Source organism: Armigeres subalbatus, chromosome 2 (genome assembly GCF_024139115.2).
Source record: "Armigeres subalbatus isolate Guangzhou_Male chromosome 2, GZ_Asu_2, whole genome shotgun sequence".
Classification (NCBI taxonomy): Eukaryota; Metazoa; Arthropoda; class Insecta; order Diptera; family Culicidae; genus Armigeres; species Armigeres subalbatus.
In genome coordinates, this window is record NC_085140.1 from 104123590 (window position 1) to 104141223 (window position 17634).

The 17634-nt window shown below is 42.1% G+C and overlaps 1 protein-coding gene across 2 annotated transcripts in view; it reads left to right on the forward strand.

Moving 5' to 3' along the window:
• The first annotated feature begins 2569 nt into the window (after window positions 1-2569).
• The window catches only part of LOC134214831 (transmembrane ascorbate-dependent reductase CYB561-like), a 42546-nt gene continuing 27481 nt past the window's right edge, over window positions 2570-17634 (forward strand). Inside the window, exons 1-2 of one of the 2 annotated variants that reach the window (XM_062694131.1) lie at window positions 2570-2678; window positions 8073-8248. The gene's annotated coding sequence lies outside the window, so the exon portion shown is untranslated. Of the gene's footprint in view, window positions 2719-8072; window positions 8249-17634 lie in introns of both variants that reach the window. The other variant, XM_062694130.1, reaches the window with a different exon arrangement.

Below are 17634 nucleotides of genomic sequence, written 5' to 3' on the forward strand. Positions count from 1 at the left end.
CCCTCACTAGCTCTCTGCTCTTAATTTCTCAGGGTCGGCACGACTCCTGCTTGGGGGAACACACGACACATTAATCTGGCTGAAGCGGACTGGACAAGAAAGTCAACGGACTGGCATGCTACCTAGGGCTGAGTGGTTAATTTAAAAGATTTTTTATACATTTTACATTGTTTATTGTGGGTTCATTTTGGTAGGGTTAGTTTTGGGGAGGGTTAACATTCGGTGCGGCCGTTTGCTTACGTTGGGTACCTGATGGTTGGGTCATGCGACTTAGAAGATGCTCTGTTGACATACCTTGTGTGGCGTTACACGGGTTCATACGCCCGGAACGGAGGAATGGGTTCGACGGGTTGGCTGGCCCGGAACGAGGGGCAGGATGGTGCCGACGGCGAACACGTGACGTCGCTTGGGTGGTCGCCGGAAGCGTTCGTATAGGTGGCTGTCTCGGAACGAAAGGCAGGATGCAGGCGACGGCGAAGACGTGGCGTCGCCTAGTAGGTCGCCGGAGGCGTCCGATGGGTTCGTAGGCCCGATACGTGGCTGGTTCTTTCGACGGGTTCGTTGGCCCGTTCCTCGAAGTGGGGATTGGTGTTGGACTCGAAGACCTTTGTTGGCTTGGTTGGCGTCTGACGGGTTCGTAGGCCCGTTCCCCGAAGGGGAGGTTGGACTCGAAGATGTTTTGGTGGCTTGCCTGGCGTCCGACGGGTTCGCTGGCCCGTTTCCCGGAGCGGAGGTTGGACTCGCAGACTTAGTATTGGCTGGGTTGTGGTCCGACGGTTCGCAAGCCCGGTTCCCGGAATGGAGGTTGGATGTGACGACTTACACGTGGCTTGGAGGCGTCCGACGGGTTTGCAGGCCCGTTCCCCGAAGGGGGGTTTGGACTCGAAGACTTTTGGTGGCTGGCTTGGCGTCCGACGGGTTCGCTGGCCCGTTTCCCGGTTCGGAGGTTGGACTCGCAGACGTTGTATTGGCTTGGTTGTGGTCCGACGGGTTCGCAAGCCCGGTTCCCGGAATGGAGGTTGGATGTGACGACTTACACGTGGCTTGGAGGCGTCCGACGGGTTTACAGGCCCGTTCTCCGAAGGGAGGTTGGACTCGAAGACTTTTGGTGGCTGGCTTGGCGTCCGACGGGTTCGCTGGCCCGTTTCCCGGAGCGGAGGTTGGACTCGCAGACGTTGAATTGGCTTCGTTGTGGTCCGACGGGTTGGCAAACACGTTTCACCACTGCGCGGCGGTTGGATACGGAGACTCCTCGGTTTTCAACTGGCTGCTTCAACGGTCTGCGACTGACTCCACGATTCCCCCTTTTTTTGTCTTTCTTCGCTGCCCCTTTCGTTCAGTTTCCGGGTTGTCGCTTTTTCGCTCCAAAAAGGTGGGTTGCCCGATTTAATTTCGCCGGTTGTGGAAAATGTCCAGGGTGTGTTAGTTGGTTTTGGATGGGATGGTTTTTTTTTGTTTGGATGGAATTAGTAGTTGACTATATTGTTACCTCATGCGGTAACAATTGCCCCTCTGAGACAGGAAAAATTAAGCTTTACTTAATTTTTCTGCGTTCGATTAATGGGATATTTTGATTGGCTATAGGAAACCATTCTTAACAGCGGCAATGTTGGGACTATCCGAATAGGGCGACGGTTTGGAACTATAATATTTAAGTGCTCGTGCCAATTTGCATTCACTTTCTTTGAACAATGTACTCCTCTGAAATGGCTTAAATGTGCACCCTTTCTGGTGGGTCTATAATTGTGTTAACTTACTTATCTATTTTTCGCTATTTGCTTTTAAGGAACTTATTTGAACTCCCTTATAGAGAAGCTACTTCTTGCTTCTTTCTTTCTATTTTTCTATTATTCTACCTACTCTCAAACATCCATCTCATTCATCAACACTCATTGGGCCCTAACTCATTCATTCTTTCGAATACTCTCAAAACTAATATATGATATTGTAATATATGATGATTCACTCTAGTTTGCTATTTCTATACTGCCTATCAGCACACTTAAAATAAATCGCCGAATTCGGTAAAATTTTACCGAAATCTCAACAGCAGAACTGTTCGGTAAATAATTTAACTGATTTTCCGTTATTTTGCCACTTGAGCAATTTAAAATTTACAAAAAATCTGTGAGAGAAATCACCGAACAGTTCTGCTGTTGAGATTTCGGTAAAATTTACCGAATACGGTGAAATGAGTTAAGTGTGAGTACTCTCCGTAAGACGCCTACCGTCTTATCAGAAATTCATCTTGGCATCCGTAAGACGTCTACCATCTTAGACGGATATCACCGAGGCATCTCTTGCCTCGAATGTTACGTTTCTCCACATTTGTTTTATTTCAACAACCCATAATAGGTATATTTTACCCACTGCCGTGGGAAAATTCGGTAGTACTCATCCCCGTTACTGAAATAAATCTGGCTGGAAAACGGCGAATTTGTATTCGTGAACGCGCCCTTTTCGTGCGGTTTGCTGCTGACTTCGCAGCCATCTCCATTCCGCGATTTGACAGTTCGCGAATGAAAGAAATTGATTTGAAATCAAAACAAAGTGACATTCTCCCTCCAAATTTGGTGCAAGACGGACGTTGGAAAATATTCTCAAGTGTCGAATTTCGCGGCGTTTTCAATACGATTGTTAATAAACCACAACTTTTGACTATTGTCGGCGTTGTGGTGGTGATTTCTCTGCATACGGTGTATTGTGAAGATAGAGGTGGTTTGTGAACAAGTTTTCGCTATTCCATAGATCTTTGCTTTGTTTATCAAGTGCTGATAGGAGTGTTTTCGTGAGTCAACGAGTGATCAAATGATCCTCGTTTGATGAACGACAGTGAAGATGAGAGCGGGGATTTGTTAGTCCCCTTGAAGATGACGAGACAATAACAGACTACGATTCAGCTACAGAAGGAAAAACGGAAGGTAACTTACGCAGGAAAATGGATACTAACGGTAACGTAGTATGCAAAAAACAGAAAATGGACACCGGAACGAACAAAAATGAAAAAAAGGTCAAAGACAAAAATAAGGACAAGAGCAAGAACAAAACAGATGGCAACGATGGTCTCAGGGACGGTTGGCATAAAAACAAAATTTTCAAAACGTTCATTCTTGAACCGAATGAACAGAACTCCGAACCAATTCATATTATGGAAATAGCAAGACTCCTACGCAATATCAAAGTAACATACAAAGATCTCGTAAAAGCCGGTAGAAACAGATTCAAAATCATTTTTGAAAATCCCAGACACGCAGAACCATTAATTAATTCAAGGGTGCTTATCGAGGACTTCAAATATAAAATTTTGTGCCAACTATGTACAAAGAGACCATTGGTGTCATCAGGAATGTACCGCCGTCTATATCTGAATCGGAAATTTTGAATAACCTGGAATCCAACAGAATTAAAATAACGAAAATCGAGAGAATCAAGAAACTAAACAAAAAGACTTGGTTCCGACATATGCAATCAAGATTTATGCCGAAGGGAAAAGCTTCCCGTCAGGTAAGAATCTTTGATCTGCCATATGAGGTGGATTGTTACGTATTTCCCATGAAGTGCTGTGTAAGATATGTCAGATACGGGCACTCCACAAAAGCATGCAAGTCCCCAAAAGTAAGATGCATTAATTGTTCTTGTGAAGGTCATGAAGGAAAAGATTGCACGTCACTTAGCATTTGCTGTTGGCATTGCAAAGCAGGACATAAAGCTTTTGACCCAGAGTGCAGGGAAATGGTAGACAGGATAACATAAGAAAATCTATGGCATACAATAAATTAACATTTGCAGAAGCCGCCAGATCATATCCATTACCCTCTCAAATTCAATACAGGCTCCAGGATAACTCTCAGTTCCCGATTCTCACCCAACCAGAAATCCAAACAGAAACTCCCATAATCAATGAAAAACTAAGACATAATCCCAATAAACCAATCACCCAACAGCAACCAACTAATAATCCGATTCAAAATAGTCAATCTAAAACATACAGTAATATTACAACATCTGAATATATTACCAAAACTGAACTAGAACAGATTGTTAACCAACTCAAAGTAAAAATAGTAAAACAATTGACTGTCCCAAAACTGATCATTGAAATCAAAGAAATTCAAGAAACAATTGTGAACAACATCTCAACAAACAATGAAGAAAATAGTAAATCAAATAATCGATAACTACGCATCAATATAAATAAGTGACTAAATTAACTGGTTAACCCGGAAATTTTGCGATTACCCGAACCACCGGATAATAAGACACAAGATGTCTAAATTCAGGAATTTGAACATTCTACAAAATAATATAAACAGTATTCGTCCAAATTCAAATCGGTCTTTGCTTACACATTTCTTAAAATTACACAAAATCGACATAGCTTTTTTATCAGAGATTTGGCTCAAACCAAAAAAAGATTTTAACTTTCTAAGATACAGGTTTCCGAAAAAAAAACGTGACAAAGGTTTTAGTGAAGTTGTTTTCCTTAGTAAGAATGAAATATACTTCAAACTCCTAAAAATGCCAAAAATCCATCCAATAGAAGCAATAGCTATTCAAACAATTAATACATCTGAACCTTATTTGTTTATTTCAATATACATTCCCCCAAGTCCAATTAATAACAATCAAATTAAAAATCCCCTCAAACTTCTGTTAGATTTCATCGATAAAGTTAATTTAGGTACAGTTTTAGCAGGAGATTTCAATGCACATCATCCATTATGGAATAATGCATCTAAAATCTGTCCAAGAGGAGAACTAATAGTTGATATGATTGAGAATAGAGATCTTATTTCCATTAATGATGGCTCCCCGACCATGATAAAACCCCCTAATACGACTCCATCAGCGATTGATCTAACATTTGTTTCATCTGGCATAGCTCCTCAAACTAATTTGGGCGGTGTTAGATGAGGAAATTTGTGGTGATCATAAGATCATAAATTTCCAAATAATAAATGCAGCAAAACAACATCTCTGTAACAAAGAATTAGTTAACAACAAAAACCAATAGAAAATTTAAATAAAATTGATCCTTGTACAATAAATACTCCAGAAGAACTAATTAATATATTTAACCACAACATAACAAATGCGAAATATAAACCTAACCAAAAATTTCAACCAAAAATATGGTGGACTCTTGAAATTCAAGAACTATACGACGAAAAAAATAGGAAATTAGCAACATACTGTAATAGTCTAACCTTAGAACATTTCTTAGATTTCAAAAAGTCAAGAACTATTCTTAAGGCTAAAATCAGAAAAGAAAAAAGGAAATGTTTTCATCAATTAACTGATACTTTGACTCCTGAATTAAATATTAAACAACTATGGTCAACAGTTAAACTGATCAGCGGTGGTTTTAATAAAAAGCAAAATGTAATATTATTGAATGATGTAAATTTATCGACTCAATTTATGAATAATAATTTCCCTAACATAACCAACGAAGTTCAATTTTCTATTTTACCCACTGTAAATAAATTATCAATTAGTTATAATGATATAACTAATGTTATCAAGTCTAAGAAAAAAAGTTCGTCCCCAGGTTTAGATAATGTGTCTTACTGTATATTAAAACAACTCAGTCCCGAATTATTGAAAAAAATAGAATTGATCTGTAACATAGTTATTTCCACTACAAATATACCCGATGACTGGTTGAATATTAAATGAGTTCCAACTTTAAAACCCAGTAAGCCAGAAAATCTTTCCGAATCTTACAGACCAATTTGTTTGATATCTACTTTTCCTTAAACTTTTAATGTTAAAGTAAAAATAATTTTAACTAAATTTGCCATTGGTAATAACATTATTCCTAAGTATTCTTTTGGATTTCGAGAAAAAACTTCAGCTGTAAATTGTGTAAATACTTTGACTTCATTGATTAATACTGCCAAAAACAATAGAAAGGTTATTTTAGTTACCTTTCTAGATTTAACAAAGGCCTTTGATAATGTAAATATTACTAAACTTTTAGAAATACTCATAGATTTCAATTATCCATCTGAATTAATTAACTGGCTGTACATGTATTTAAAGCAAAGAACTATTATCTTAACACTTAATGATGGAACCAGTATTCGTAGGCAGACAAATAAAGGACTTCCGCAAGGATGTCCTTTATCTCCCATTCTATTCAATATTTACACCTCCAAACTCCACTCAACTGAAATAGAAAGCATCTTAATTCAATTTGCCGATGACTTTGCCTTAGTATCAGAAGGAAACGATATAACGGAAGCTGAAAATAAAATGAACTCATCTTTAAACATAATAAACTCCGAGCTTGTAACTTTAGAAATGCAAATAAACCCTAATAAATCAGGAACAGTCTGTTTTACGAATAACATTCCTGATAATTTAAATGTACATATTAACAATAATCAAATAGAATTGAAACCAGTCCATCAATACCTCGGAATTTGGTTAGATCACCGGCTTAATTTCAAAACCCACATAACAGAAACCACAATCAAGGCAAAGAAAAATTAATATCATTAAAATGCTCAGTAGAAAAAAAGGTGGCTGTCATCCGGAAACCTTACAAAAATCAACAACTCAATAATTAGATCCGTTTTAGATTATGGTATTTCAGTTTATTCCTCGGCTTCAAAAACAGATTTCAATAGATTAGAAAAGTTCAAAATTTGTCCATCAGAACAAGCCTTAGATATTTACAATCAACACCGATACATGTTATATATGCAGAGGCAGGTGAATTACCCTTAAAATACAGAGCACAATATTTAACTTTTAAAGAAATTCTCAAAACATTGTATTACAGTAATAGTCCAATTTTAGATAAACTTTCTGAACTCATTAACTCCAATGAGCTACCCAAATTTACATCTTATTTAGAAAAAAAATAGCCTCGCTTAATAATTTTCACATTCTTCAATTAAAATTCCAAATAATAATACGGTGCAAATTAATGATATTGACAAACTCATCATACATTCTACCATAAAAATCTGAACAAACACAATACTCCTATTGCAATGCAGAAATTTCTAACTCAAAAGATTATTGAAGAAAATTATTTTACACATTTTAAGATTTTTACAGATGGATCAAAGACCAGCCAGGGTGTAGGGTGTGGTTTCTATGACGAAGAGAACAAAAAGTCTTTTAGTTTCAAACTTAGTTATCACTTCTCAATAATGAACGCAGAATTAGTCGCAATAATTGAAGCCATAGAATATGCAATTTGCACAAATCATACAAAAATAGTAATTTTAACCGATTCTCAAAGTAGTTGCAGAGCATTATTAAACACTAACAAAGACAATTATTTAATCAATAAACTCATTACATTAATTAGTTACAATCATTTTGATGAAATAATCATACAGTGGATTCAGGACATATCAATTTAACAGGTAATGACAGAGCCGACACAGAGGCAAAATTAGGCATACAAAGAATACAACAGGAAAATTACGCACTTACTATGGGTGACTGTTTATTGAATTTCAAACAAGAACTTGTTACAGAATGGAACAATGAGTACAAATCCTATCCCAAGAAAAAGGAATGAAACACTATGAAATAATGAATAAAATAGAACTAAAACCATGGTATTACAATATTAGGTTATCAACAACAGAGACAATTATTATCAATAGAATCAGAACATTTCATACAGCGACAAAAAGACAGACTAGTAAAATGGAATTTAATTAACTCAGACCTTTGTTCAACCTGTAACACACCAGAAACTCTTCACCATATTCTATATGACTGTGCTAAACTATCGACGATTAGAAACAAATTCCCCGTGCTCCACAATAAAATAGACCTAAATATCATTTTGAAGAAAAAAAATATTGATGAATACCTCCAAATATCAGAGTTTATCAACCAGGCAAAGATTAATGTTTGAATTTTTTAACTTTCACTTGTGAATATAACCATTGATTTCTGTCTGAACATGCTCCGTTGTAGTTTGTTTTCCTTCATATGCTTTGAGAATAGTCAAATAGTCTAACATTCGCGTAACCGTCATTTTAAATAAAATGGTCATTTAATTCAATCTAATTTGACACTTGGCAAATATGGACCAACAGGTCTGTGCCATCAAAAGGAGAAAAAAAAAAAAAAAAAAAAAAAAAAACAAAGTGATTGTCGTACGAGAAGGAACGATATGCACGAGACCCATTAATAGATTCCATCCGTCCTTTCTATAAGTCTCGGATTGCTTACCTGCTGCGTGGCTATTGTGGAACAGTTATCCCGGTTTTAGGTGAGCCGCTGGCCAGACACCGAGTGATTTGCCATCGAGATCCTCAATTTCATAGGAGGAAGAGCCCTTCTTCCGTGTCACTCGGGCCGGTAAAAACAGAGCACCATATTTCGCATTGTAGTTGTCAATGGCACTAGACAATTTCATGTTCCGACGGAACACCAATTGTCCTACTTGAAACTCTTTGCCAAATCTTTGATGTCGCAAATTGTACCGCTTCTCACATTCGTGGTGGGCTTTGGCCAAATTTGTCTTCACCAGATCGCAAATTTTAGCACAAAGTTCGCTCTGCTGCTTCAATTTTTCTTCAGGATTGACCACAGCTCCCGAATCCCCGAGGCGATGATCGGACCCTTGAGCCAGCATTTCATACCCGTGTGTAGTGAAGAAGGAGTCAACTCAGTAGCCGAGTGAAGCGAAGTATTGAGAACTGTCTCAATTTCAGACAACCTACAATCCCACAACTTTTGATCGTCGCGCACATAGGTGCGAATAGCGGCGTTAATGGTGCGGTGAACCCGTTCTACGGGATTTGCCTGAGAATTGTATTTTGAATTTAACCAGTGTCTCACATCGAATCGTACTAGAAGACTTCGGAACTCTTTCGAAAGGAAACAGGACGCATTGTCCGTAATTATGACCTCTGGGACAGAGTTTCGGAAGAACCATTGATCCCTTAGGGCGGTGCACAAGGCAACGCTATCGATTCTTCGAAACGGAATGAGCATTACCCATTTACTAAAAATATCAATCACGGAGAATATATATTGATTTTGTTTCTTACTTCTAGGAAGTGGGCCTATAAAATCAAGTGCTATGATTTGCCACGGATGGGTAGTGACTCGCTGCTCTCCTAACGGGGGAGCTAACGCAACATTTGCAGCCTTAGTTTCTTTGCAAACCCCACATTTGTTAATGTGGTTCCGGACTGCTATTGCCATTCGCGGCCAGAAATAACGTTGTCGTATGCGAGCTAACGTTCTATCAGTCCCTACATGCATCGATCCCTCATGGTTTTCATGGAGAATATCGGAACGTTCATGGGGCGCGGGTACCTCTTTCCAGTCGAACCGCTGGTCGTGTACCGTGCCAGGGTTTGATAGAAACTTGAACAACTTCCCCTCCCTTATCTGATAATCCACGTACTTTTCCGGATTTTCAACTATTTCGTCCAGTAGTTCATACCACTGGAGGTCTCTGTTAATCGACTCTTCCATGTGTGCGGTCTGTGGGGGATCCTCATTGATTTCCACAGCCAGAGCGTACTCCGAGAGGGGCACACTGCGTGAAAGGGCATCGGCGACGGTGTTTTCTTTTCCTCGTCTATGTATCACCGTCATATTGTGGTATTGCAATTCCAAGCACCACCGGCTGCACCGGGAAGCTGTTTTCCATTTAGCCGTCATTATGTGGGTCAAAGCCGCAGAATCGGTTACTAGGGTGAAATGCGACCCCTCAACGTAACCGCGAAAGGCCTCAATAGACAAGAGTGCAGCTAAGGCTTCCTTCTCACACGCATGGTAGTTCCTTTGAGGGGTACTCATCTTGTGTGAGAAGTAAGCTATAACTCTCTCTTGTCCATTTTGTACCTGTGTTAAAACACCTGCCACTGCCACATCACTGGCGTCCGTTTGAATCGTAAACTCCAAGTTGAAGTCAGGGGATGCTAGTATCGGTGCGGAGATTAATTTCTCCTTAATGGTGCAAAAGGCCTCTTCCGCAGGCTCAGTCCAAGTCAGGATTTTTGACTTGGTTTTCAATAGATCGGAGAGAGCAGATGTGACGCCACTGAAATCGTCGATAAATCGGCGATAGTAGTTGGCCATTCCTAGGAAACGGCGCAGCTTGGTTATAGTAGATGGTTTTTCATACTCTACTATAGCCCGCACTTTATCTGGGTTAGCACGGAGGCCTTCCGTCGACAGCAAGTAACCTAGGAATGGCAACTCTATAACACCGAATTTTGATTTCTCTAAGTTTATAGAGATTCGCTTGGGACAGACGCCGAGCGACTTCCCCGAGTAGTCGAATATGTTCCTCGAACGTCTCCGTCACGATGACAATATCGTCAAGGTAGACGAAGACGTTCGGTTCCAATTCTCCATGCCCCAGCACTCGATCCATTAATCTGGCCAAGGATGCAGGGCTGTTCACCAGGCCGAAGGGGAGCCTGGTGAATTGAAACATGCCTTTGCCTTGCACGCTGAATGCAGTGTAGCGCCTGGAGCTTTTCTCTAACGGGATCTGAAGGAATGCCTCGGATAGATCGATGGTACTCAGAAATTGAGCCCTGGGTAATTGTCCCAAAATTCTGCCTGGGTGTGGTAGGGGGTATGCATCTCGAATTGTACGCGCGTTGATTTTTCTTGCGTCTAAGCAGAGGCGGATCTTCCCAGATGGTTTGATAACTGGGACTATATTCGACGACCAATCCGAGTGTGCCCGTTCGATTATGCCGATACGTAACATACGTTCTAGCTCTGATGCAACTCGTTGTTGCACCTTTGGAGAAAGTGAATATGGATATTGTCGTACGGGAGGTTTACCCCTCCACTCGTCTGAAATTTCGATACGGTGCTCTGCTAGAGGAGTAATTGAAAGTTCATCTGGGTCGGCTACTTTGAATAAGTGTTTAACTTTGTCAAGCCTACGCCTTTCTTCGGTGGTCAGTGAGGTCATTGTGGGACTTCCAGATCCAACGTCTTCTGCCGTGACTGAGGCACAGTTTTGAATGGAAGGCCAAATACGGAATTTGCGCCAGAAATCCATTCCCAGAAGGCATCCCACTGATAGCTGTCGCACCACAATTGTGGGAAGGATTTTGATACGGTCTTGAAAATTGAAGGGGATATACAATTGACCCAGAACTTGGAGTTCAGAGCCATTTGCCGAATTCACCCTGATAGGTCGATTAAGGGGTCTAATTTTAGCCCCTTTTAATTGTTGGTATATCTCTTCGCTAATAATCGTCAATTGACTTCCAGAATCTAGGAGCCCTTTGGACGGTAGCCCGTAAATTTTAATAGCCGCGTAGGGACGGTTATCGTTTTGCTTCGATAATGAAATAGTTAAGGTTTCGGCGGAATCATAGGCCTCTTCTGCAACTGGTTCCCACCATTCAGAAGGAGTGATTCCCGTCGGAAACGAGTTTACGCATGGGGTGGTGGGTTCGACGGTCGGCGATTTTCGATCGTCTGGAGCCCGTTTTTTCTACAATAAGGGCAGTATTGCGTCTCAAAGCCCTTGAAACCACATACTAGACACATCAGGCCCTTTTGAACTCGGCATTGTTCTAGCGTGTGGTGGGGCTGTCGACAATTCAGACATTCGAAGCTTCTTGGAGGTTTATAACCATTCACTAAGAACTCCAGTGTTCTGGAAGGTTTCGAACTACCCTCCTGAGGGTCCCTCTGTTCAACGGGTTTGCCAGGGGAATGTTGGGGTTTGGATTCATTATGATGATCTTTTTCCTTCTTTGGAAGTGAATTGTTGAATTCTTTACTTTTATAATATATCTTTTCTTGGGATTTTGGATTCGTAGGAGGACGATTGGGATTTCTATTTTCTTCTCGTTTCCCCACTGACACTGTATTGGCTGACTTCTCTTGACCAAATACTTTCGCGAATAGTGAGAAGTTTGATGCATCTATCATGTGTCCGGCCTCCAGCAACTCAGAGAGAGTAGTGATAGGTTTCCACAATAGAGCTTTTTTGCAGTCGGTTCCCATGTTCCTCCTTAGAACGTCCACTCTTTCCCATTCGTTCACCGGGTTGATCATGGATCAGAGCATACTTTCCATTCCATAGTAGACTTCCTGAATAGTGTCGCCTTTCTGTTGACGCCACTGGTATATTCTTAACCTGACTAGATAATCGAGATCGGGATGAGCGAAGGTTTTTTTCCGAGCTCAGCCACCAGAGGAGCCCCTTTGGCTAATCGCCCCGAGGATCTTATCGACGTGTACCAGCTCAAGCCTGGTCCCGTAAATAAATGAAACGCAGAGTCAATATGCGGTACGTTTTCAAATAACGTCAATTGAGAGACCAGATGCAGGAACTCATTAAGCTTGAGTCCCTGGTCCGTACCAGCATATTTTTCTACCTTCCACCTAGAGACCGGCAGTGACTGTCTACCATATTGTCTCTGAATAGGGTCTATTATGGGTAGGGACGCTTGAGCATGATTACTTAATCCCATGTTGGCTCCCAGGGAAGTATAAAGTGGACCTGTTGGGAGAAAAGTTTGACTAATGGTGCCCAAAGCTGGGCGATTCGGCATGGTATCCATCATTCCACATGCCGTAGAATGCGACCACCCGGACCTATAATCGGGGTTCGCAATTGTCGATGGACGAGCTTGAGTTCCAAGCGGATTTGGCTGCAATGAAGTGTGTATATTCTCCATTGAAACATAAGGAGTGATTTTCCATCTTTCCGGGACACTAGCGGAAGAAAGTGAGGGTGGTATATAAGCTGTGGTCGATATCTCCGGAAAACAGTAATTATTCCTGGGATAAATCTAAGAGGCCATCCCGGAGCGGCATTCGATAACGTAGGATTGGTGAAGGTATTCATTGCCGGATAACCGAGTGTTGTTCCACGCAACCAATCCGATGAAGTAGTGCTAACTGTATTAAGACCTCTAGTCCACCCCAGGCCTCCCAAATATCCAGAGTTAGCTGTGGACCCGAGAGCAACCCTGCTTGGAGGTTCCGTAATACGCGCTTGTTCTTCCGATCTCCCGGTTCCTGATATTGAAATTTTAGGAATGGTACCTGTATAGGTGGCTTGATGCATCACCGTAGGTCCGGCCGTTCCAACCGGATTTGAAATTCGAGAGTTTGAATGAGCTTCTTTGAACATTCGCAAGTTGTAGAGTTCCTGTTCCAACTTTAGCAAACTTTCCCTAACGTTCTCTCCCGAAGGTCTGTTGTCCGAGTCCATCAATCCCAACCTCTGAAGTGAACCTATAATATCTTCATCCCTTGAAGATAGCGGGTCGCCTTGTTCTTGACTTGCCGCTGGTCCTCCGGACTCCTTAAACAAATTTGCCAACCCAATATCTTCCTCCTTGCGCTTGCTGTAAAAATACTTTCCTAAGTATTCTAGTACTTTTACCAGAATGGAATTAAGAGGTAGTTGTTCCTCTGGTTCCAAGAAACTTTTTACTAAACATACACGGTTCCCCAGATGCAGTAACATTGATTGGCATCTGGGTGGCATATCCCTTCCCGGACTCTGCGCCGTGTTTTCAAACATTTGAAATTTATGTTCGCAAACTATAATCTCATTCCTAGGGTCTCGTTTCATCGCATATCCTCTCACATTCCCTTCCACCTTTTCCTGCTTTATCCTTTCCCTCAGAGCCCTTCGTTTTCGGGACATCGATTCGTCCTTTTCGAAAATAATGTCTCGAATTTCCAATTCAAAATCAAGTTCATCCTCGTTGAGATGGTCAACTCGGATGTCATAGAAAAACTTCTTCAAATCATCTTCTCGCAGCACTAAGTTTGGGCCTCCTTCTGCCATCTTCAATCCTCTATTCAAAAAAAAAACAATTCAATACAATTCAAAATACGAAATTCAAATCCTAAACTAACTTATTTCCTATAAATTTATATAATTCAGTAAGGGTTGAGTTCAATATTTATAATAGCGAGAAATAGTAAGAATATAATGAAAAATAAAGCCTAAAACTAAAAAATATAACGCGAGCCAAGTCACAAAAGTTCAATTGATCGCAGGGTGTGACTCGGACCAGCAAGAGCTAAGCAAAAGCTCAAACAAACCTTAGCCTTTTTCCGAAACAGTTCTTTCCACTGACACCACCAAGATTTTTCCGATAGACCAACGAAAATAGATTTCGTGGCTCTCCCCGAGCAGGTGTAAAATATTCGAAACAAAGTGAGAATATTTTAATTTCGCTAGATCGCCAATTGTTACAAACTCCTTTGACGTCCGTACGCCTGCGGAGTGGACGTCCTTACGTCCCCCTCACTAGCTCTCTGCTCTTAATTTCTCAGGGTCGGCACGACTCCTGCTTGGGGGAACACACGACACATTAATCTGGCTGAAGCGGACTGGACAAGAAAGTCAACGGACTGGCATGCTACCTAGGGCTGAGTGGTTAATTTAAAAGATTTTTTTATACATTTTACATTGTTTATTGTGGGTTCATTTTGGTAGGGTTAGTTTTGGGGAGGGTTAACATTCGGTGCGGCCGTTTGCTTACGTTGGGTACCTGATGGTTGGGTCATGCGACTTAGAAGATGCTCTGTTGACATACCTTGTGTGGCGTTACACGGGTTCATACGCCCGGAACGGAGGAATGGGTTCGACGGGTTGGCTGGCCCGGAACGAGGGGCAGGATGGTGCCGACGGCGAACACGTGACGTCGCTTGGTTGGTCGCCGGAAGCGTTCGTATAGGTGGCTGTCTCGGAACGAAAGGCAGGATGCAGGCGACGGCGAAGACGTGGCGTCGCCTAGTAGGTCGCCGGAGGCGTCCGATGGGTTCGTAGGCCCGATACGTGGCTGGTTCTTTCGACGGGTTCGTTGGCCCGTTCCTCGAAGTGGGGATTGGTGTTGGACTCGAAGACCTTTGTTGGCTTGGTTGGCGTCTGACGGGTTCGTAGGCCCGTTCCCCGAAGGGGAGGTTGGACTCGAAGATGTTTTGGTGGCTTGCCTGGCGTCCGACGGGTTCGCTGGCCCGTTTCCCGGAGCGGAGGTTGGACTCGCAGACTTAGTATTGGCTGGGTTGTGGTCCGACGGGTTCGCAAGCCCGGTTCCCGGAATGGAGGTTGGATGTGACGACTTACACGTGGCTTGGAGGCGTCCGACGGGTTTGCAGGCCCGTTTTCCGAAGGGGAGGTTGGACTCGAAGACTTTTGGTGGCTGGCTTGGCGTCCGACGGGTTCGCTGGCCCGTTTCCCGGTTCGGAGGTTGGACTCGCAGACGTTGTATTGGCTTGGTTGTGGTCCGACGGGTTCGCAAGCCCGGTTCCCGGAATGGAGGTTGGATGTGACGACTTACACGTGGCTTGGAGGCGTCCGACGGGTTTACAGGCCCGTTCTCCGAAGGGAGGTTGGACTCGAAGACTTTTGGTGGCTGGCTTGGCGTCCGACGGGTTCGCTGGCCCGTTTCCCGGAGCGGAGGTTGGACTCGCAGACGTTGAATTGGCTTCGTTGTGGTCCGACGGGTTGGCAAACACGTTTCACCACTGCGCGGCGGTTGGATACGGAGACTCCTCGGTTTTCAACTGGCTGCTTCAACGGTCTGCGACTGACTCCACGATTCCCCCTTTTTTTGTCTTTCTTCGCTGCCCCTTTCGTTCAGTTTCCGGGTTGTCGCTTTTTCGCTCCAAAAAGGTGGGTTGCCCGATTTAATTTCGCCGGTTGTGGAAAATGTCCAGGGGTGTGTTAGTTGGTTTTTGGATGGGATGGTTTTTCGTTTGGATGGAACCAGTAGTTGACTATATTGTTACCTCATTCGGTAACATAGTGTCAAACAGTACAGTGACCGATTGATTTTTACACACCGAAAAGCCGCCATTACCGAGCGTGGAAAGCTGGATACGTTAAACTTAACTTCGGAAGTGGTGTGCTGTTTTCATTTGGTGACGTGCGGGGCGATTCAAATATGACGTCCACTACTTTTTGAGATTTCTAGACCCCCCTCCCCCCTCTGTCACGCTTTTTTGTATACCTAGTATATGTACTGTCACAAAATCTTAGACCCCCTCCCCCCCTAAAACCTGTGACATCATTGTTGAACGACCCCACGCACTATTTCGGTGTGTAAAAATCAATCGGTCACTGTACTGCTGATGCTGACAGCTGATTTTATCGTCAATTGACAGTTCTTCTATGAAAGTGACAGCTTCGGACTTGCAGGCCTGTTCAGCGGTTGTCAACAAGTGCAGTCTCGGCAGTGTCACATGAAAAGGCCTATTACCTGATCGTGATATATAAAATGTTTACTTGCCCCTAAAAAACCGCTAAAAAATACCTACATTATTTCATAAAGTTCTGCGACTGTAATATTGAAGAATTGATTTCATTTGACTAAATTTTTGTAATCATTAAAATTAAGTTTTATAAGACATTAACATTGCCGTTCCCCTCGATTTTTTGCGCTCACTCTGAGTAGCCGTAAAAGTCGTAAAAGTAATCGGGAAAATCTTGATATCCGGGAAATCCGGGAAATCTCTTTTATTGATTGGAAGTTGCAACATCCACATTCTTCATAACGCTTTCCTCAAAGGAATCGAGGAGCTTGGTGAGGATGCGTCGGAGCTGGTTTATTCTGTGCACCATTTTTTTCACGGATGGCCTTCGAGAGACGAAGATATGGAGAAAATTCAAATCAATCTGGGACTACCAACCAAACGATTCATAAAACATGTTTCGTTCAGGTGGTTGACTCTGGAAGGAGCGGCAGAACGGCTTCTTGAACAATGGACCGCTCTCATCGGTATTTGAAGATCTACAAGCTTCTTACCAAAAATACCATGAAAGCCGAGGTGTTATTTGTATCATCCAGTGCGCACATCTTTACGAAGTTCACAGGTATATCTTAAACATTGCATTTTTTTAAGTTTTGCAAACAACTATTTTTTATAAATTTTTGTATTAATTGTTTTTACTATTATTGTTGGTTTTATTCAAAATTCTTTTAAATTACAGGTTTCTTTCAGAAAGAAGAGCCTCTAGTCCATATCATGTACACCGAAATCGATAAACCGGATGCATGCTCTCCAAACACGACGCTTACCGAAGATATTTTCGATAAACCGGAAAATCTTTTGCCTGTTGAGCAGATTATTGTAGGATCCGATGTAACTGCAGAATTATCAACAGTTAAGGAGGTAGATAGAAGCTGATAGAAGGAACTTTTTTCTCAGAGCAAGGAAACACTATATTGCTGCTAGCAAGCATGTTATTCAAAAATTCGGCTTGAGAGTTGAATTCCTGAAAAGCTGCCAATGCCTACAACCTCCCTTGCGCAAATCACCATCTAGTTCAGCTGATATCGCACAGATAGCAAAGAATTAAGCTTCCTCTTGACGTGAAAACGGATGTACTGATTGACGAGTGGAACTTATTGCGAGATGAAAAGGACGAACTCGGAAGTGAGAGCGGTCGAATTGATTTTTATTGGCACCAGTTTCATGCGAAAAAAAAATTCACGAGGAGAAGAAATAATCCTTCTTAATCCTTCAGTGAATAAGGTCACGAAAGCGGCACTGGCGGTGTCACATGGAAACTCTGATGTCGAACGCGGAATCTTTTCGTCATCCAGAATTCTGACGGATGACAAAATATCAATGAGTGAACGCACACTCGATGCTCTTATGACTATCAAAAGTTATTTGAAGCTATACGGAAAT